General features: G+C 45.6%; 1 protein-coding gene and 1 long non-coding RNA gene across 2 annotated transcripts in view; one reads left to right on the top strand and one right to left on the bottom strand.

Moving 5' to 3' along the window:
* Positions 1 to 10,062, bottom strand: part of TENM4 (teneurin transmembrane protein 4) — a 739,181-nt gene extending 729,119 nt beyond the window's left edge. The window contains exons 1-3 of the mRNA XM_073808362.1: positions 9,789 to 10,062; positions 3,917 to 3,960; positions 31 to 290 (exon numbers count right to left, since the gene is read on the bottom strand). The gene's annotated coding sequence lies outside the window, so the exon portion shown is untranslated. The remainder of the gene's footprint in view (positions 1 to 30; positions 291 to 3,916; positions 3,961 to 9,788) is intronic.
* A 37-nt stretch (positions 10,063 to 10,099) lies between these two features.
* Positions 10,100 to 21,263, top strand: part of LOC141279338 (uncharacterized) — a 19,921-nt gene continuing 8,757 nt past the window's right edge. The window contains exons 1-2 of the long non-coding RNA XR_012333392.1: positions 10,100 to 10,404; positions 10,850 to 10,889. This is a non-coding gene — a long non-coding RNA (uncharacterized lncRNA). The remainder of the gene's footprint in view (positions 10,405 to 10,849; positions 10,890 to 21,263) is intronic.

Below are 21,263 nucleotides of genomic sequence, written 5' to 3'. Positions count from 1 at the left end.
GGCCCCAAAGTCACCTGCGTCATTACCTACCTGTGTGTGCCAGGTGTTCTGCTGAATGAACACTTAATCCTCACAGCCGTGTGATATGAGATGGGCTCCGCTGCTTTCCCGATTTCACAGATGAGGACTCTGAGGCCCAGAAGGGTTGCCCGAGGTCACACAGCCAGGAGGTGACGGTCAGGGTCTGACCCAGTTCTTTCGGGCTCCAAAGCTGATGTTCTCCCCCAATACTCCAGGCTGCTTAGTCGTAATCACCTCGGAGCGCTCACCGTAGAAACTGACTTCAGGGTCTGTAAAGAGCAATTCAGGTTGGATGCTAGGAAGCACGTCCAGGCCTTGACGGCAGACAAACACTAGACAGGATAAGCCAGAAATTCCAAACTGCTAGAAAGGGCAGATTAGGAACAGCTGGGAGTCCCTGACCGCACAGCACAGGGGAGAGCACAGGGCCCCGGGGGAGGGGCACGCAGTTGTCAAACTTTATAGGTTAGTTCAGTTAAAAAAAAAAAAAAAAAAAAGTAAAATAAAATAAAACACAAAATTTAGGGGAAAAAGCTAAACTGATTCTCTCAAAATCATCAAAAATTCTATTAATTCACAGGTTACAACCTTTAACACTTTGTCTATTTCTTTTCAGCCCTGTTTCAACAGATGTCTGCTTTGAAAAATATATTTGGGATTTAACAGTAGAGTGTTCAGTATTTTCCTAAACATAAATTGTATTGTGGCATTTTCCCATGACACAAAAAACATGTCAGAAACAACATTTAATCTTTGTATAATATCCCACTGCTTGGCTCTGACATATTTTACTTGTCCAGTCCAATTGTTTTTCTTCTTTTTTCACCATTATAAATAACACTACAATGAACATTTTTATTCTTACATCTTTTCTGCCCATCTCTGATTATTTTCTTTGGCGAGATTCCTAGAATTGGAATACTGGGATAAGGGGAGTAAGTGTTTCTAGGACTACTGACAGTTATAGCCAAATTGCTTTCCTAAAAGCGTATGTTAATTTGCTTTCCACCAGCAGCAAAGGAGAATACCTGTCTCCCAGCACCTTCTGCAGAATCTAACATTGTCTTTCAAACAATCTTGGCTAGTAAGCGAAAAATAGTAGCATGAACCTGCAAAGAGGCACAGAGACTTTAAATAACCTACCTCTAGTCATAGAACCCGTATGTGGATGAACAGGGATTTGAACTGAAGTCTGAGCTCCAGCGTGGTGGGTGCCTACCCACCACCCAGAAGGACCCAGCCACAGCTTGGCTGTCCAATATCAGGTATCCTTTTAGGCTATTTTACATGAGAGTTCCAGAAGGGCAAGGACCTTTGCCTTAGCCTTTGATTATCCCAAGCTTCTAGACCAACAATGTCCAAAAGAACTTTCTGCGATGATGGAAATGATCTGTATCTGGGCTGTCTGATAGGGGAGCCACTATCCTCTCGAGTGCTTGAAATGTGGCTAGTGCAACTGAGGAAATGCATTATTAATGTGACTTAATTTTAATTAAATTTAACTTAACTTGTGACTAGTGACCGCCACCTTGTACAGCACAGCTCTGGAGTCACCTAGTGTACCACCGAGTATTTATTAAGTGACAAACTCATGGAGTCCCCTAATGTCACCTACCTCTATCACCCTTCCTGAAAGGCAAGAGTTTGCTTCTTCTACCCTTATCGCTGTGTGTCCGTTTGTTGTCTCAGATGCAGGGTTAATGCTATTTATCTGCCGTGTGGGGGTGATGTGAAGATCAGCTAATTAATGTTTGCAAAGAGCTGCACTGCTGACTGGTTCTCAGAATAACTGCACGTTAATAAAACGTTTCAATGACCAATACTCATCCAGAGGCCAAAGCAGGGCTGGGTTTATTTAGTAAAAGGCTGGTTTCTCTGACCCATCCTGAACCAGATCCTTCCACTGTGGCTCTCATCAGTGCAAAGTCCTTTTATTTGAAAGATTTCACCAATCGGAAGATACTGAAATTTACCTTCACCATGGTTTTGATGTCACAGTTTGATGAATACATTAATAATACAAACAAGACTGGGGACGGCGGATATTTAACCAACTTGAACAAATTGCTTTTAAGCTCTTAAGCGCTTTAATTGCTTGCATGATAATGATGCGAACTTTTAAATGTCTTGATCCACTCTTAGGTAGGCCCAGTAAAAGCACCTCTAAAGGGAAACACTTTGCTAAGCACTCCGTTTTAATCATGTGGCATTCTAGAAAGTTACAAAGTTGCCACGCTAAGAAAAATAAGGTTTGCGGGCCAAGAAGTGTACGATCAAATGCTGGGCCTTGGTGTGTGCCCCTGGGCGGATGGCTTGACTTTCGGAGCTTGTCTCCCCATCCAGAACATGGCCCGGAACAGCAGCTACCTGACACACAGAAGGCACTCTGTTTTGCTCCTACCCCATCCTTCCACTTCCTGGACAACCACAGGATGAGAGGATTGACAATGTCCCTGCCCACCCTGCCTGGGGAAATGAAGATGCCAATTCTCAAAGCCCCAAAGGCAAGAACGGACACATCCTTTACAACACCAAACTGTAAATATAAGACCGTTCCCCCTGACATCTGGAGGTCACTATTATTACTTTCTGTAATAATGTCAGAGTAGGAAGCAGCTTGAAACCCTGCTACTCCAAGCTGGACTATGGATCAGCAGCAAAGCATCCCCTGGGAGCTTGTCAGAAATGCAGATTCTTGGGCCCCAAGAATCTTCAGACCTACTACAGACCTACTGAATTAGAACCTGCATTGTAACAAGATTCTTGGGTAAGGTGTGTTCATATTAAAGTCTGAGAAGCACTACCTAAGAAAACATCAAATCTACTCTCCTCTCCCAACCTAATTTTCTAGAGAGGGAAACTGATTCCAGGAATGGGCAAGTGTTTTACCGGAGCCATAAGTATTAGCTCCAACTCTTTGGTTTGACTTTCAAAGAGTTCAAAGACCAGACTTTTAGAAATCAACAATCATTCCACAGCGAGAAAATGGGGTCTTTATGAGACAAACATCCTTAAAACCTAGGGTTCTTGACAATTATAATGAATAGTCAATTGCATCTGATATGCTTTCCCTACCGTGGGCCCAGGCCACAGGGCTACCATCCATTGGCAAAGCAAATGCAGGACTCAGGGGACAGGGACGAGGGGACACGGAACACCTGCTCTTGAGATCCTGCTACATTGATGTCCTGTTTCCTTTTTGTTTTCCAAATGAAAGAAAAGCCCCGATTTGAGGTTTGGAATGTGACAAAGAACAAAAATATTCTCTCACCTTCCCTAGTGAAACTGGAGTGGAATCAGTATCAAGGCAGCATCTAAACACTTGTCAGAATTCAGAGTCTGTGACCAGCAAAGTGGGTTTCCTTTTGACCACACCATCAAACAATGCTGAGGTGTCCTCTGCATCCTATCTAAAGGAACTCCTGATGTCTCCTGCTGAGCCGGGGGACACCTTGGTAATGGGAGGACAGGACTTCCCCCACTGGCTGCACGGAATCCTCTGTCAGATGACGAGGCATCTAACCACAGGGAACAAATCTTTTCTGGGTCACAGAAATCTGACACGTGAAAGAGGAAGGCTGACAAACACACCCTCAGATTGAACTGGCCCAGGCAAGGATGGGACAAGAGTAGAGCCCAATTACTACCACTTTGGAAACAGCAATATCGGCATTTTTTTTTTTTTTTTTATTGTGCCCAGGGATCATGAAGTGAGACATTTAGGCTGACTTTCCCAATAAATGCTGTGCAGGGTAGGGTGGGGTTAGGAGGGTGGATAAGCTTACTGTGGGGTGGCTTCCTTACTAAGCTCTTCTAAGGCTTCTGAACCAAAAAAAGGAAAAAAAAGAAAAGAAAAGAAAGGCAGGGGGGAATCCAAATGCAAAGACACACTCACTTCTCTGAGGAACTGTTTGTCGTTCACCAGGGAGCCAGCCCCACCTACAATACAGAGACACATATTTACATATTTCAACTCCATTGCTGGCTGAAGGGCTACAGAGAGTGAAGACTCATTCGAAGAAAAATGTTCTTGGAAAAAAGATTTGCCTAACGGTTTAGCAGAACAGCTCAAAGTTATGCAAATCCCCTGCTTGAGGTTTGTTATCACCCCTACCTTCCTCTACTACCTAAGCTCCCAAGAGGGATTGCAAAGGAAGCTGTCATAGTCTGGTTAAAAAAATGAAGTAGAAATCACAGTAGACCCTACCGCTTCTCATGCGTGACAGAAGTCTCACCATGGCATATGCCTCTGACCCTACGATCCCACTTTCTAGGGATTTATCTTAAGGAAATACTAAAATTACACAGTGTGTACAAGAATAATTACTGCTGCTTTGTGATAATAACAAAAAAACTAAAAATAAACGAAAAGTCAAAATTTGGGTACTGTTCAACTAAATTATGCCATATTAAAGCACTGGGGTTCTACGTAGCCATTAAAAATGTTGCCATTGGGGGAAAAGTTATAACATGGAAAGCTTTATCATTAAAGGAAAATAAACATTCAAAATATTGTAACTATGATCTCACTTTTTTCTACAGTCAGAAAGAGAAGGTGCAACCCAAAATGTGGTGAAACATTTTCTTTTTGCTTTTCTCTATATTGTCTTACTTTGCTACAGTGAACATGTATTGCTTTGGTAATTAGAATAAAGACAATAAAAGTCAGGAAAATAACTGTGACAAAGTAAAAATATATAACCTACAGAAGACTAAGCCTCTACATTTACAGTTTCATTAGAAGCCTTCCTTATGGAAAACTATAAATTCAGGGATCCACGCATGCTTGGTTCCCTGGGAACTGGGGCATGTGTCACTTTCAAAGTGGCCCCCATAGCAGTCTGTCAGCGCACAGTAAAGATGGAGCGATTTAGTTTTCAGTTACAATAAGCCAGGCTGATAGACCATGTAAGAACGCAGGTAAAAAAAAAAATTGGCCCTGAAATTGACGTTGATTTACCCTGCTAGGCTCTTGGAATCAAACCTGCAAGGAAGTGATTTAAATCCCATTGTTCTTATGTTTTATGTTTTACATTTCTGGACGTGGGAGAATGTATTGGGACAGGAACAGCAGGAGGGTTGGGGTCCAGGTAGAGCAGCCGTTCATTAGAACTATACCGGCAGCTAAGTACCCAGGTGAGGATTGTACTGTGCGCTTAGTAGGTTTCATTTTCCTTCAAACTATGACATTTAAAGAGTGAGCAGGCATCTCAAACTGAGTCCCTTGCTTGTGTTGCCCAACAGTATCTTGAATTCTTAATCACCTTCTTTCCCATATTTGTAATTTTTGATCTGGAAATATCAGGTTACGCAACATGCCAACCTGCACAACGATGTAATTCTGTCAGAAAAAAAAGGACTCAATGAGGGAGAAATTCTAACAAAACTGGAAATGACTTTTCTAAGAAAAGAGAAGATATTTTGGTTTCAAGCATTTGAGCTGTTTTTAAATAGACTGTGGATGCAATATTGCTGGTTCTTCTGGGGCTGTTGAGTTCCCTGCCCATTCCCCACCCTCAAATGCACAATGTTCCAAAGGGATGAAGGAGGTGGGAGGGAATGACCATCTGTGAATGGCCTGCAGCATGTCAGAGGTTTTATGGACCTTAATCCTTACAGTGTTGTAAACCAGACAATATCTTCCTATTTTACAAGCAAGAGAACTGAAGTTCCAAAGGTAATTTGCCTAAGGCCACAGAGTCATGACTCCCCTCCAGAAAATTAAGGGGTTAAAGTCACATCCTATCAATTTACTGCCACAAAACCAGAGAGGGTTGAGGAGATTCTACGACCTAGAGTCAGATCTATTGGAAGAGAGCCTTTGGAGATCCGAATCACCCACCCTTACAATACCCAGCCTTCTACTGCAACACTCGTTTCTACGGAGTTCACTACCTCGTATTCCAGATCGTTCCATTCGCTTCTAGAACTGTCTTCTGATGGTTCTTTTTAAGGCTGAGCCTTGATTCTGCCCCCTGGGCCCCCGCACTGAGCAAGGCTGATCCCGTTTCCCCCACAGTCCATCAGGGTGATTCACTGGCCTACTGCCCCCATTCCACCCCCCTTCCGCCCCAAAAGAGAGGCCTTGATACTAGCAGGCTGACAGATGAATCCAAGAGACCTCTCTAGAAAACTGAACCTCTCCGTCCCTGACAACTTCCCCACCACAGAAGATGGCGAACTCACACACCAACCTGCACACTGCCCCCACTCAAAGACACGTGGTAGGAACAAAACCTTCCCTGAATTAGTCCCCTAAAACTATATGAACGTCTCCATCCTAAGTCCTGAAGAACGTGGGGACGTCCAAATATCCAAACATTCGCAAAGCAGGGCCGAGAGGAGACACACATTCACCTCAGGAAAGTCAGCTCCGACTGTTCCAATTCCACCAGGTGAAAGGACTTCCCATCCTCACCGTCACCAGAGAAAACAGATTGCTTCTCAACGCGCCCTTCTAACGCCTACAAAGAGAGGAATCTCCTTTGCCAGATGACTGGCCTCGCCGCGCACCTCCCCTCCCAGGCGCGCGCGCGAACACACACTCGAGCGCGCGCGCGCTTCCACTGCCACCACCTGTGAAAACATCTCTTGTAACTTTGGCGAAGAGAGCTCCCGGCAAAGCTCAGCGGCAGGGCGCCGGGAGCGCGCCGGGGGTGGTGAGGGTGGAGGGCCGGGCGAGGAAAGGGGAGGGACGCGCCGCCTGCACTCCGCGCCGCGGGCTGGAACTTGGCCTGGAACGCGGCGGTCTCGGCTCGGGTTTCCCGCCCCGGCCCCGCCCACCCAGCGGCCCAGCTCGCGCGGACTGCGGCTCGGCTCGCTGAGGAGCCTCAAGCCGGGGAGCACGGGCAGGCGTCTGGGGGAGCGCGACTGGGCCTCGACCCGCGCAGCCCACCGTGGACCCCCGGAGGCTGCCTGAGGGCGGCGGGGAGGAGGGTAGCGCGGGGCCAGCGCCGAGGCGAGGGGCGGGAGTGCGCCGCCCCTGAGCGCAGGGAAACAGGTTGCTGCGGAGCCCCATACCCTCCCCGCGGCCGCCCCGCCGCGACCCGATTCCCGTCCTGCCCCGGGAGCGAACCCAGCCCCTCCAGGGCGCCCTCCACCTTCCCGGACCCCCGCGGCCCGGCCCCAGCCCGGCAGGCAGCCGGGTTAAAGGCGCCTTCAGCAAGGTCAAGGCGAGGCCGGCCGGCACCTGGGGATTTTTCCCAGCCGAGCAAGAGCTTTGCAATCGCATTGTTAAGGATCCTGGCAGTGGCAGGAAATCCGAACGGCCCCACAGGTCTGCGGGAGGGAGGATTTATTTTACAGCGCGGAACACACTCAGACAGACCCGACATTTCGGCGGGGGGCGGGGGGGAGGGGATCCGAGGTTTCCGGAAGATGGAATGTGGCAAAAACAAAAATTCCCCACCCGTGCACGCCCCCACCCCCCGCCTGCGGGAGGAGGGAGCTCAGGGCCACTGTGCCCCTGGCTTCAGCGATCTGCAGGGCACTGGCAGGTCTGGGGCTGCTTATCCCGCTATGGGCGAAAAATAAGATTTAAAAACACTCTACTATGGTTTCTCTATCAAAGACCATCAATGTGCTGCAGGCGGCAAAGGGCAGCAGCGAGATGTGGAGAATAAACAAAACAGAAGCAAATTGCTGTCCGCGTAGCAGAGAAGCGAGGGGGACGGAAGCCATACTCGGCACCCGTCCCCATTCCATCAAAGCCGGCCTAGCCCAGGAAACCAGGAATAGGTACCTGGTGGTGGCGGGCTCTGGCAGAGGCCAGCACTCTCCCTCCGAACCCCGCGCCAGAGTGGGCCTGCATTGCTGGGATGCTTGGCATCTCGGGGGGCGCGGGGGACCAGGCATAGCGGGCAGGTTTCTAAACATGAAGGGAACTGCGTGTGGCAGATGGGGAGGAGGCGCTCGGAGAAGCAGAGAAAAGGGCCTTTGGGGTTCCCCAGGACACAAAGCCAGTTTCCTCATACAGCATTCCCTGGAAGGCCTCCCAACACCCCCAAGGGGAGGCTTGGGCCCTGTAAACTCAATGGATCCTGAGTTCTGACCGGCTTTTTCTCTCTGATCAATCCCAGATCCTTTTCCCAGTCCCTGCCTCGATCTCCGGTCCTTTAGGGACAGCAGCATCGGCACCCAACGCCCGTGGCAGGAGTGGCGAGGCGGCTCCCTTGTCTGGTCCCGGGATAGGAGCGCCCCGGTACTTACATTCCTCAAGCAGGCAAACTTTCGGGCTTGTCTTTCGCGAACAGGGGGCTCGCATCACGGTTCCCGGTAATCACTGAGGCAGTTTATGTAATTGCCCGCGATGCCATTTGGCAGATCTCCCGGCGTGCGCGGCCGCACAGCTCAGCACATGAGCACCCTTTCAGCCCGGCGCTCGAATCCCGAGTGTGCCCCGCAGCCGCCTTCCAAAAGTAGCGCAGCGATCTCGTGGTCTAGTCAAATACCAAGACTGCAAGCAGGACCCGGCAAAACCCAGGCTGTCTCTCCGCGCCGCTTTCGCCGCATTGGTGGCTTACAGATAGCTGCATCTCTACAAACCTCGCCAGGGCTGGTGGTAGGAGGGGGTGAGGGACCGGGCGGGGGATTGCCGCGATTCTGAAGAGGGATACGTAAGCCACCTGAGTAATAATACCCTCGTCCACATGGACCAGGGTGCACAAATCACTTTAACGTCTCGCCCTGAAAGGGGAGCCAGTTTCCAAAGTTAGAGACCACGCAGTTGAATTTCCAGTACTTTCAAACCTCGCCTAGGCGTAGGCAGGGCAGAGAAGGGAGGGCAGCGGCCAGCAAAGCCCACCCTACTGCCCAGCTAACGAGGACTCACCAGTTGAACCTCCCCTCGCCCCAGTAGTTGACTGTGATTCCCTGGTTGCGTGTACACACACACACACACACACACACACACACTCTCCTCGAGACCACCTTCCCGTCTGCTCCTCCAGTATAAAAACTGCATATTTAAATCGCGAAGAAAATGACTAAGGAGCTCGGTGATCACATTTCATTCCAGAGCACATTTCCCCGAAGCTGGGGGTACAAGCGATCTCTCTCTCTCCCTCTCTCTCTCTCTCTCTCTCTCTCTCTCTCTCACACACACACACACACACACACGAGCGTTCCGCGTGTCCACCCGGCGGCTGCAGCCTCAACTCGCTCCGAGGGGAAGGTGGACACCGCGGCAGGCTAGGAGAGAGGAGCGCCGCGCCGGCTGCAGAGGGCGCGAGGCAGGGGTCGCTTCTCCCAGTTCTTCCCTCCAACCGCAGCGCGTGCGGGGCCGCCGCAGCCGGCGCTTGCCCCTCAAGGCAGGCTGCAGCCCCGGAGCCCGGCGCCGCCTCGCGGGCTCCTCCAGCGCCCGCCGAGGCCCTGGGGCGGGCGGTTCTGCAGAGTGGCTGCGGGCGCTGGGGCCAGGCTGGGGAAGGGGATCCGGGCGAGGCCGACGAACCTCGGCCCGCGCCCACCTCCCTGCTCTCCCCTAGCCCTGGCTCCCAGGCTCCAGTCCGCGGCGAGCTCCGGGGGCTGCGCGGTAGAGGCTCGGGGCTCCAGACCGACTCGCCTCACCGGCAACCCGCGCCCCTGCCGTCCCCCCTGCCTCCCCCGGTGCGGGCCGGGGGAGCGGGCGAGCCTCTCCCGGAACCCTGGGCATCCTCGCGAGCTGCTCCGACCCTGCCCCAGCTAACGAGCGCAGAGAGTATTGAGAGCGGACGAGGCGCCGCCGCGGTCCCCAAAGGCGCTTTTCCGTAGAACGGATCGCGCCGCCTTACCGTGGCTGTAGGCTGCCACCGCCGGAGAAGCGGGGAGGAGGGCGGCAGAGAGGCAAGGCGCCGCGCCGGTGGCTCCTCTCGCTCTCGGCGGCGAGGCTCCTCGGCTCCGCGTGCCCGAGCAGGACGCCCAGGAAGGAGCAGGTCCCGGCTCTGCGCTCAGCTCCAGCGAGACCAACAATAGCTCCCGCAGGGAGCGAAGCCCCAGCAAGTCTCCAGCCCCGCGCGCACTCCTGGCTCCGGCTCCCGGCCGCTCCCGGCCGGCGTCCCTACCAGCACTGCTGCCCCACATGAAACAGCTGCAATCCCGAGGCTTTTGGGGGGTTGGGGCGGGTGTGTGCGCGCGCGCGTGTGTGAGTGTGTGTGTGTTTAATAGCTTCCCTCCTCTTCTTCCCCTCCCTGCCTGCTCGCCTGCCTGCCTCCGTCCCCAACCCTCGCTCTCTACACACAGACGGAGAGGGCGAGCGAGACACACACCACACACACTCACACACACACGTACACGCACACGCAGGTTACATGAATGGGAGGCTGGAGCCAATCCTAGGAGGCTGGGCGAGCCGCGGCTCACAGACGAAGGGAGCAGGACCGCACCACTGCACCGGGGGGCGCCACGCAGGTGATGCGCGTCCTCCCGGGGCCACTCACCCGCCTCTCGGCCAGCCCAGTCTGTCTGTTCTTTCTGACGTCTTCCCCTCTCCCCTTCCCTCTTTTCTCTCCGCTTCGTTCTCCGTCTTCTCTCCTTCCTATTTCCTTTTCGTTCTCGAATTCTCCGAGTTCTCTCAGTTCACTTTCTCGGTCTCCTCTTTACTTTCACCGTCCTCGCTTGCTCTCTCGCCCCCTTTCTCAAACTTTCTCCTCCCTTGTCCCAACTTTTCTCGACTTCTTCTCCTCTTGCCCTTTGTTCTATTTCCTCCCGCTTTGGCCTTCTCCCCCGTCTCTCTGCAGTGTTTTCTGGTCTCCTTTCCTTCCCCCCATCGCCTGTCCCTGGGTCTCTCTTGGGCGCGTGGCCCCGCTCCCAGCCGACTCCCTGTTGTTATTTCACGCCCGCAACACTTTTGCAGGGACGTCTCTCTCGCCCTTGCTGCTTCAGCACAGCCAGAGGTAAGAAAAAGCTGAGAACTAGAGTTCCTTCCTCAGGCACGCAAGACGCCCAAAGAAAGGCCCTCCTTCTTCGGACAACTTCCCCAGAGCCATGGTAACAGCTACTGACTCGCGATAACAATCATTTAAAGAATACCTGCAGTGAATGTGGTCCAAGAGGTTTCTGTCCTTCGCCTGTCTAGATCGTGATCGCCAGCACAATGCAAGAGAAGGGCATTTTTATATGATGGGAGAGGCAGCTTGGTGCAGTGGCAACTTGCTGGGGCTTAGGGAAGAAATTCTCACCCCAGCCCTGCTGCATGCTAACTGTATGACTTCGTGCAGGCCATTACTCTTTATCCAGCCTCAGTCTTCTCATCTGTAAAATGGATGGTTATGGTGAGGATTAAAAGAGAGAACAAAGGAAAGAAAGCTCTGGACATACAGGAGATACTCCATTAATGTTAGTTTCCTTCCCTCCCATCCCTTTTTAAAACTCCCTTCATGATCTTCCGCTACATTATATCTCCATGATCTCCAGCGCTTAATGAAGGAGGAAGTGTGACAATGCTAATGTCATAAAAATGTGAAACAAGGTCGAGGATATTTTAAAATCTGGATTGTGTGGTCAGGATACTGTCTAGCCAGTAGCCATCCACTGATTACAGAGGCATCAGAGATTACAGTATAAACTTGGGGAGCTGGAACACCCTTTCAACATCTAACTGAGGCTTTCCAGAAAGTCAGGGATGAGGGGAGGAATGGGTGAGAGATTTCCACACACTTTGTTCAATCTGTTTTTAAAATGTTCATGATCACTGAACACTGACCAGTGACAACGCCTCTGAGACTAACTGAAATGTCGAGTCTCTGCCTTTGGATAATATTTATCAACTTGGTGTCCTCACTGCAGACATCAAATGCTGGGGATAAGCTGGGATTGGCAGTCAGATTCAGTCCTTTGACAAAAATCTGTTGACCACTTACTCTGTGGTTGGCACTCTGACTGGCTCTTGGCATCCAGTAGGGAGGCAAATGGGCCCTGCCTTGGTGAGTATACAGTGCAGTAGACATGTGTGACAAAGGTGTAATAGGAAAATGAGTCACATAGACCTTGAGAAATGCCACTTGTTTGGTGGACAAAAATCTTTCAAAATATGACGTCCATGGAGCAGTAGGGGGTGGAATAAAGGGATCCTTGAGAGTGAAAATTTTGGAATTCACTTTTCATTCTGTGCACCTCATTTGACCAATGAGAAAGCAGAGGCCCAAATGATAAAAGTAGTAGATGAAAGTATCATGAGAAACAAGATATTCTGCATAGTCTCAAAGTATCTTTGATTAACTTCAAAGGGGAAAACATTAACTTTATAGTTGAAAAATCTGGCCAATCCACCTTAATCAAGTAATTACTAGGTCAGCATCATTAGGAATATGGCAGACAGACATCATATGCCTCCTGATGTGTGATGCACTGACAGGGACATCACATCTCTTCTGTGGTATTCCTGCCAAAAATGAATAACCTGAGTCAAATCATGAAGATACATCAGACAAATGCAAACTGAGGACCATTCAGGGAAATAACTGTCATGTACTCTTCAAAAATAGCAAAGTCTTGAAAGACAAAGACTCTAGACAGTTCCAGATTAAAGGACCAGTTTAGTTGTCATAGCGATAAATGCAACATGTGGTCCTAGATTGGGACATTAATGGGACAGCTGGTTAAATTAAAATAAGGTCTGTAGATTAGATAACAGTTTGTATCAATGTTAAGTTCCTGGTTTTGATAATTACTGTGGTTATGTAGGAGACTATCCTTTTTTTTTAGGAAATACCTGACTGAAGTATTTAGTGGTTAAAAAGATGAACAAAGCCCAATCCCCACCCTTCAAGGGGAGGCACAGTGTGGTTGGTGGGTTTCTGCCCAAGAAATGGGCAGAGTGTGAGCACAGAAGGATGCCCAAGCAAATTTTTGTGGGTAAAGGAAGACTTCCTGTAGGAGGTGGCATTCAAGCTGAGTTTTGAAGGCAAGAAAGTTTGCTAGATCATGAAGGGAGGGGAGGTGCTTTTTAAGTAAAGGTAACAGTACAAGGACGTGGACAAAAGCATGAGACACTCACTAAGGCCATGGAGTTGGCCTGTGAAGGGAATGCCTGGGGTAGAGTCTAGAGCAGTAGGTAGGGTTGGTTCTTGAAGGGGCCTCAAGGAAGCTGAGGATCTCATGCATCCTGAAAGCTCAGGTGCTGGGTGTGTGGGGAGCAAGAAATTAGTTATTAAAGGCTTTTAGTAAGAAGAGGCAAGTGATTTTAAGTGTATTTGAAAAAGGTGATCTTAACAGCACAGTGGAGAAATGAGTTAAAGGGAGTAGCTTGGGAAGACCGGAGATGCTCATTTAGGTCATTTAAGTACACTAAGGCAATTGCAGTGAGGTTGGAGAGGGGAGGAGACATTTGAGAGAAATGGAGGTTGTAAAACGAACAGATTTTGGTGCCTGGTTGGATGGGCTGGGCAAGGAGAAATCCAAAGTGACTCCTAATTCTCAAGCTTGGGTACCTGGATGGAGGGTGGCTCTAGTCACTTCGACGTCCAGAGAAATTCAGGAGGAAGTGGAGGTTTTAGAAAGAAAAGTAAGGTCAGTTGTTACCATCTTGTAATCTAACTACAGCTAGCTTGAGATTCTCCTATACAGCTCCTCTGTTCCACAGAGCATTTTACACTGCTGTAAAATTCAACCTAACACTCTCCAAATGGCCAGTCCCATGTATTAACCAGAAAAAAAAAAAAAAAAAACAACAACAACACAGATTAGATATCGTAGTAGCACATTATGTGTAATGAAGGGAAAAAATGGAAACAGCCTAAATGATCAACTAGGATAAGTAAATTGGGGGACAGCCTTGTTGAAATATTATGCAGCCACTCTAAAGTTTTTCTCTTTTGCAGAGTTTTTTATGCCATGGGAAAATGCCAAGGTTAGCATGTAAATTTTTTAAGAGGCAGAGTTCAAAACTGTTAACTACATAAAAATCATCATGGAGAAAAATCTGAAAAAAAATCATGGCAATTATTAACAATGGTTGCCTCTGGGTGATAGGGTTATGAGTAATATATATTCTTCTTCATGCTTTTTTGAAACTTTCTAACTTTCCCACAATGAACATTCATTATTTTCATAACAAACAATAAAAATCCATCATTAACAAAATGGAAGACGGCTGTGACCCCGCCTTCCACTTTATCCCTTTTCAATCCACCCTTCCCACTCCTACTGTAGACTAACTGCCTTTAAGCTTTATCTTTGAGAGTGAAATAAGAGAGCATTTAACAAATCAGGGGAAATTATCAGCTGGGCTGAAGAGGGGGAGAAGGTGTTTCAGGCAGGCAGATACGTTATTAGAGCTGTTGAAACTGTATATATTAGAGATGTTTGCATTGCCCTTACTGATTCTGTGATATGTTACAAGGAGAAGAAAACCTATAATGGGGCCAAGAAAATGTGCTTCTTTAAAGGGCAAGTTTTAATTAGGAAATGTATTTATTTGCAAAAACACTTCATAGTCCAGCAGTTACTGTAAAATTGTTTCTAAAGCAGGTGTTTCAAGTAAGGAGGCAGGTAGGGGCACAATGCTTCGTGCCTGTTGTCTGATACTACATCAAATACGCAAGCTGGTTGCATAGGATTTGGATACCCACTGATAAGCACCATCAAGTGTTCACAATTAGAGAGAAAAGTGCAGACCAGAGGATGCTCTTATTCTTTGGAAAGGTTGCTGTAAATGGTACCCTGGTTAGGTTCCCTCAGCATCTGTGATTTTTCATCTCATGGAAATATCTACTACGTGGCTAGGTTCCCCAACCCAATAATAACACCTTCCACAGCACAGCCCTTTCCCCTTTTGAAAGGCCCTCCACATCTGTTGATTCACTCAAGCCTTGCATCCATCCTGACTGGGATCCTGTTATTTGAAGTTTACAGGGAAGAATGGGGACCCAGAGAGGAAGAGCAGTGGCTAAAACTAAAGGAAGAACAGGGACGTTCTTGGAAAGCCTTCTGTGTGGCTCTGGGGCGTCCAAGGTTTGTTACCTCATCATATCCTCAAGATAACTTGGGAGGGAGGGTGAATAAACTGAGGCTTATGTGGTTCCGGCTCAATAGAATCAGAATGGGAACCCAGTTCTCAGAATTCCCAGGCCAGTGCCTTTCCCAGCACAACCCCATTTTTAAAAACCAAGAGGTGAGGCTAGGTGTTATTCTCTGACAGTTTGCGCAGAGAGCTGTCTTTCTGTATGATGGAAATTAAAAGCTGGTGTGTAGGGGTAAACGATGACTTTTGAATGTGTCTGCTAGAAAAGAAGGGGAAAGCCTCTGCTTGGATTCACAGAAATTTTCTCTTTTAGAGAAATGGTTGGTTCTTGTCTCTCTCTCCTCACCTCCACTGCAACAGAGTATTTGGCACTTAGAGGTTCTTAGTAAATATTCCTTCCCTGAGTGAAAAAACAAATGCTAATAACAAAATATCTAGCATGTATTAAGCACTGTGCCCAGGACGGAGCAAAGGGTATTTCCTCATTTAAATTTTAGAGCAACACCATGTGGTAGATACGATTATTATCCCTATGCTGTAGGTGAGAAAACTGAGACATGGAGAAGGCAATTTGTCCAAGGTCACATGGCTGATACATGGCAAAGCCAGATTCCAACTTGGATTGTTCTGTGTCCAGGCTCATAGCCACCATATGGTATTGGATGGATGGATGGATGGAATTAACGATACCAGCAAGGAAGTGAGCTCTCCATGAACTGCAGTACATCTTATGGTATGGTTAATCTTGTCTAGAAGAGGCCATCCCATTGCTCTCCATGATTGTGCCCCATTTATATCCTACATCACGTTTCACAAGCTGCAATTATTTGTGTATGCAATTGTTCTACTTAGTTTTTTGAACACCTGCCCAACTTGCAATGTAATTTCCAGGAGTGTCTTGGTCACTGTTACGATGACCAAGCACAATGCTTGGTGCAAAAGTAGGTGTTCAATAAGTATTTGTGAAATGAATGAATGAACGTAGGCTCCCATCCCCTTAAAGTGGTAGAGGGCCTGTGAGTATGTATACACATGCCCTTGTAAAAGATGGGTATTTTACATGCATTTATTCCAACCCACACCAACTCTGCCTTGAGCCATGTGGTTCTGGTAGTGGGGCTGAGGTGCAGATGAGCATGTAATGGTTCTGATTGTGTTCCTTCACTGACATTTGCTCCCAGATAGCAGGGAAAACGCTCATCAGAAAAAAGCAGCATCTGTTATGGTCAAAGGTGATGAGCTGGCAAAATTCCACAGTGGAAGCATCCTCTCTGATTAGGTCAGCCCCTACTTTCACAGCAGAGAGGCGCTGTATCAGCTGACATCCCTTTCTGAGAGCTGGCGGCAATGGTTTCCTCAGAAGGAGCTCTCCTAAAGCTTTCCTCCTGCATGCTGAATGCCATGTGGTACTTTCCAAAAGAGGATGCATCCTCCTTTCTTGACAATTTTTGTCCTCTTTTCTCATCATTTGCCTAACAGACTTCTTTGCCACTCTTGTGGATTTGCCTTTTTTTTGCACACCAGGTAGATCAGGTGGCAGCTGCTGGTCTTCTGCAAAGCTAAATCAGATCCATTTCCTAGTCTTGGATGTCTGCAGCCTTAGAACTGCACGTGGGTCCAGAGGGCCGTGGCCATTGGTCCAGGAGTAATCAGGAATATAACAAACAAAGCAAACAAAAAAGCAACCACAAAGTCTTCCACTAAATAACCAAAGCCTCTGTAGGGTGATTCCAATGACTGTGATGCCAGGCCCTGACCCAGTTCTTTACGCAGATCCATACACTTAAGCCTTATGACAGTCCTACAAACTAAGTTCTATTACTACTCCCAAATCAGATTGTAATCTGGTATTTCTAGGGCTGATTAGGCTGTGGGATGCAAGGAGTGGCATTAATGTTAATTCCCAAATAAGCACACACTGTTCTGTTCTGTTCTGCATACTGCTTTTTCCATTTAACAATATGTCTTGGAAATAGCTGCCTCCTCGTTCTTTTTTATGGTTGCAAACTACTTCATTATAGGGATGGACCCTTTGAACTTAACCACAAGGATCACAGTGATTATGATACATTCATTTAAATAAATCTCAATAAATTAACGTAAGATCAGGTACCATCCCCAAAACGTTAAATAAGTGAATTAAATTATATTCTCACTATCAAGTCTGTTCACTCTTAAAAAGAAGCAATCCAAAGGATGTTGAAGTTTCAGATCAGTTGGAAAAGGATGAACATTTCAATTTCAATTAACAGTGCTGTGGTAACTGACAAACCATTTGGGGGTTGAGGGGAGTTAGATCCCCATCCCTTTCGGTATCACTTTAAAACTTTTCACACTGAATAGTAAAAAGAGAAAATATGAAAGTTCTAGAAGGAAACATAGATGAGAATTTACATCATTTGGAGATGGATAAAGATCTTTTTAAGTGAGTCATGAAAAGGAAAATGTCATAAAGGAAAATGTTAAAAATTTGACTATATAAAAAATTTGGAAAATTTTATACTTATAAAACCAAGAGAAAAATCAAAAGAACAACAAAACGTTGTGGAAATATGTGAAACATATATGAAAAAGTGCTACTGTCCTTAATATATAATGAGGTTTTACAAACATATAAGAAAAAGACATCTCAGTAGAAAAGTTGGAAAAGGACATAAAAAGCTACTTTACTAAAAAAGTACAAAGCTAAACAAATGATGTATATTTAACTCACTTATAACTCCAAGAAATGCAAGATACGAGAACACTGAGAGTTTTTTCTTTTTACGTATCAAATGAGAAATGTATAAGACAAAAATGACATACTCAGAAAATAGTTACTCTTCCTATACTGCCAATGGTTATATATTGACACAACCTTTCTGAAAGATAATTTAGCAATATTTAACAAAAGCCTTCCACTGTGTGGGGCTTTCAACCCAGGAATCTATGTCTACATTTAATAGAGTTAATTAAAATAATCATGGATGGACACAAAGAATTATGTAAGAGTTTTATCAGTAGTAATAGTGACAGATTGGAAACCATCTTAATTGTCAAACGATTAGTAAATGATCAAATGTATTACGGTACATCGTAGTATGATGAGCTATTACACAGCTATTATAGATCATGGTGTAGAAGAATATGTAATGAACTTGGAAAGGATTCACAATTAATATTTTTGTGACTTATTAAGGAAACTTATTAAGGAAAATTCCAAACAAATATAAAGTTTGGTGAACAGGCTCTACCCATCACCTAGTTTCAATTATTATTAATAAACAGCCAAACTTGTTTTATTTTTTGTTTGTTTTGATAGATCTTTATTGGAATATAATTGCTTCACAATACTGTGTTAGTTTCTGCTATACAACAAAGTGAATCAGCCATATGCATACATATGTCCCCATATCCCCTCCCTCTGGAGCCTCCCTACCACCCTCCCTATCCCACCCCTCTAGGTCGTTGCAAAGCACCGAGCTGACCTGTGCTATGCAGCTGCTTCCCCGCTAGCTATCTATTTTACATTTGGTAGTGTGTATATGTCCATGCTACTCTCACTTCACCCCAGCTTCCCCCTCCTCCCCACCGTGTCCTCAAGTCCATTCTCTATGTCTATGTCTTTATTCCTGCCCTGCCACTAGGTTCATCAGTACCACTTTTTTTTTTTTTAGGTTGAATATATATGCGTTAGCATACGGTATTTGTTTTTCTCTTTCTGAATTACCTCACTCTGTATGACAGACTCTAGGTCCATCCACCTCACTACAAATAACTCAGTTTCGTTTCTTTTTATGGCTAATATTCCACTGTACATATGTGCCACATCTTCTTTATCCATTCATCTGTCGATGGACATTTAGGTTGCTTCCATGTCCTGGCTATTGTAAATAGAGCTGCAATGAACATTTTGGTACATGACTCTTTTTGAATTATGGTTTTCTCAGGGTATATGCCCAGTAGTGGGATTGCTGGGTCATATAGTAGTTCTATTTGTAGTTTTTTAAGGAACCTCCATACTGTTCTCCATAGTGGTTGTATTAATTTACATTCCCACCAACAGTGCAGGAGGGTTCCCTTTCACCACACCCTTTCCAGCATTTATTGTTTCTAGATTTTTTTGATAATGGCCATTCTGACCCGTGTGAGGTGATACCTCATTGTAGTTTTGATTTGCAATTCTAATAATTAGTGATGTTGAGCATCTTTTCATGTGCCTCTTGGCCATCTGTATGTCTTATTTGGTGAAATGTCTGTTTAGGTCTTCTGCCCATTTTTTAATTGGGTTGTTTGTTTTTTTGATATTGAGCTGCATGAGCTGTTTGTATATTGTAGAGATTAATCCTTAATCTTGCTTTACTTATACCTCTTCCCATTTACTCCCTCCCCCATTATTTTGAAGGAAATCCCAGGCACCATTTCATTTTGTCCATAATTATTTCAGTAGATAGCTCTAAAATATATGAACTATTTTTTTAAAAAAAACACAATATATTATTACATTAAAAAAAATAATTTCTTAATGTCATCAACTGTCTAGTCACTGTTCAAACTGTCCTGATTGTTTCATAAGTCTTTTTTTTTCCAGTTATTTTTGCATTAGGATCCAAATAAACTCCATGCACTGCAATTGGCTGAGGTATCTCTTAAGTCTCTTTTGAGCTACAGGTTTTCCTCCATCTATTTTTCCCCAATTGCACATTACTTGTGAAAGAGAACAGGTTGTTTATCATGTAGTTTCCCGTAATCTGAGTTTACTGATTGCACTCTTCTGGTTTAACATGTTCTTCTACATTTTATATTTCCTATAAACTGGTAGTAAATTCTAGAAGCCTGAGTTCATTCTTTTGGGCAAGACTGCTTCCTAGATGGTGCTGTGTACCTCCACCTGTCTTTGTGATGTTAGCAGTCTTTGGTGTTCCTAGACTAGATTCATCATTTCATTAGAGGTTGTAAACTGGTCATATTCTAATTCGAGCATTCCTTTTTCACTTTTAACTGGAATACTTTGATAAAGAGATACTTCCTCTCATGAACTCTTTTCTTACCTGAAAAGGCAAGATGCACGTTTGTTTCTTTCCTTTTATTTACCAGGTTTCCAAAGAATGAGTTAGTTCTCTAGCATCCTTCAGAGATAAGCAATGAAGTTTTTTTTTTTCTTTTTAAGAGTCATTATGAGCTCACGTATTTAAATATATTTGATGTATTTTTATTCATTTCAGTTATTATTCATATTGACGTTCAGTTGCCCCATCTCTGGTTGGTGGGAACATCTTCTTATTGACTCCCAAGTCCTTGATAGCCTCCTTTTTTTCGGAATAATAAGGTGCTCCAGGCTCATCTTGTGTCTATCCTAAGCCAGACCTGAAATCATCCATTTTTTTTAAGGACCCCTGGTTCTTTTTAGTGGGAAATGGTATTTAGAAACCATACTATTGCTACTAGGTGTTGCTCATTGCTACTGGGTTAGTATTGTCTCTAGCTTTTTTTCAATTGGCAGGTTTAGTAAATATGTAATTTTTTGTTTGTTTTTGTTTTGCAGTATGTGGGCCTCTCACTGTTGTGGCCTCTCCCATTGCGGAGCACAGGCTCCGGATGCGCAGGCTCAGCGGCCATGGCTCACGGGCCCAGCCGCTCTGCGGCATGTGGGATCTTCCCGGACCGGGGCACAAACCCGTGTCCCCTGCATCGGCAGGCGGACTCTCAACCACTGCGCCACCAGGGAAGCTCGGAAATATGTAATTTTTTAAAAATGAAAATTCACTATGAGTTTATACAAATACTTCTAATTGAGTTTTTACTTCACTTCTTCAGTCTTCAATCTGTAACTCTCTTCCATTACAAATAATAAATGATGTTATAGAAAAATATTTAATGATTTGGGAAAATAGCCATAATATCTATTTTAGATAATCATCTATATATAAATATGTAATATATAAATCGCATGTATATCTCAAACATATGGAAGTTAGTAGTGATTATTTCTTGATGATAAAATTAAAGGTAATTTTAGTTTCCCTTTTTTTTGCTTTTTAGTATTTACAAAATTTCCAGAATAAACCCATTTTATTTTTGCTATAAGAAAAAATTTGCTAAGAAACATAAATAAACCAGATGGTATAAATTATAATATAGTAAACTGTCTGCCAATCATATGTGGGTAGAATAACGATATTCTATTACATCTGTGGAGTGCTTTACAGTTTACAAATCATTTTACATCCATTACCTTTCACTGATCATCACAGCAGCACTGTTAAGCAGACAGAATAAGCATATTGTCTTATAGGATTTTAAAAAAAATGAGGTTTAAAAGGATCAC

Source organism: Tursiops truncatus, chromosome 8, assembly GCF_011762595.2.
Source record: "Tursiops truncatus isolate mTurTru1 chromosome 8, mTurTru1.mat.Y, whole genome shotgun sequence".
In the NCBI taxonomy this organism is placed as follows: Eukaryota; Metazoa; Chordata; class Mammalia; order Artiodactyla; family Delphinidae; genus Tursiops; species Tursiops truncatus.
This window is presented reverse-complemented; position numbering and strand designations above follow the sequence as displayed.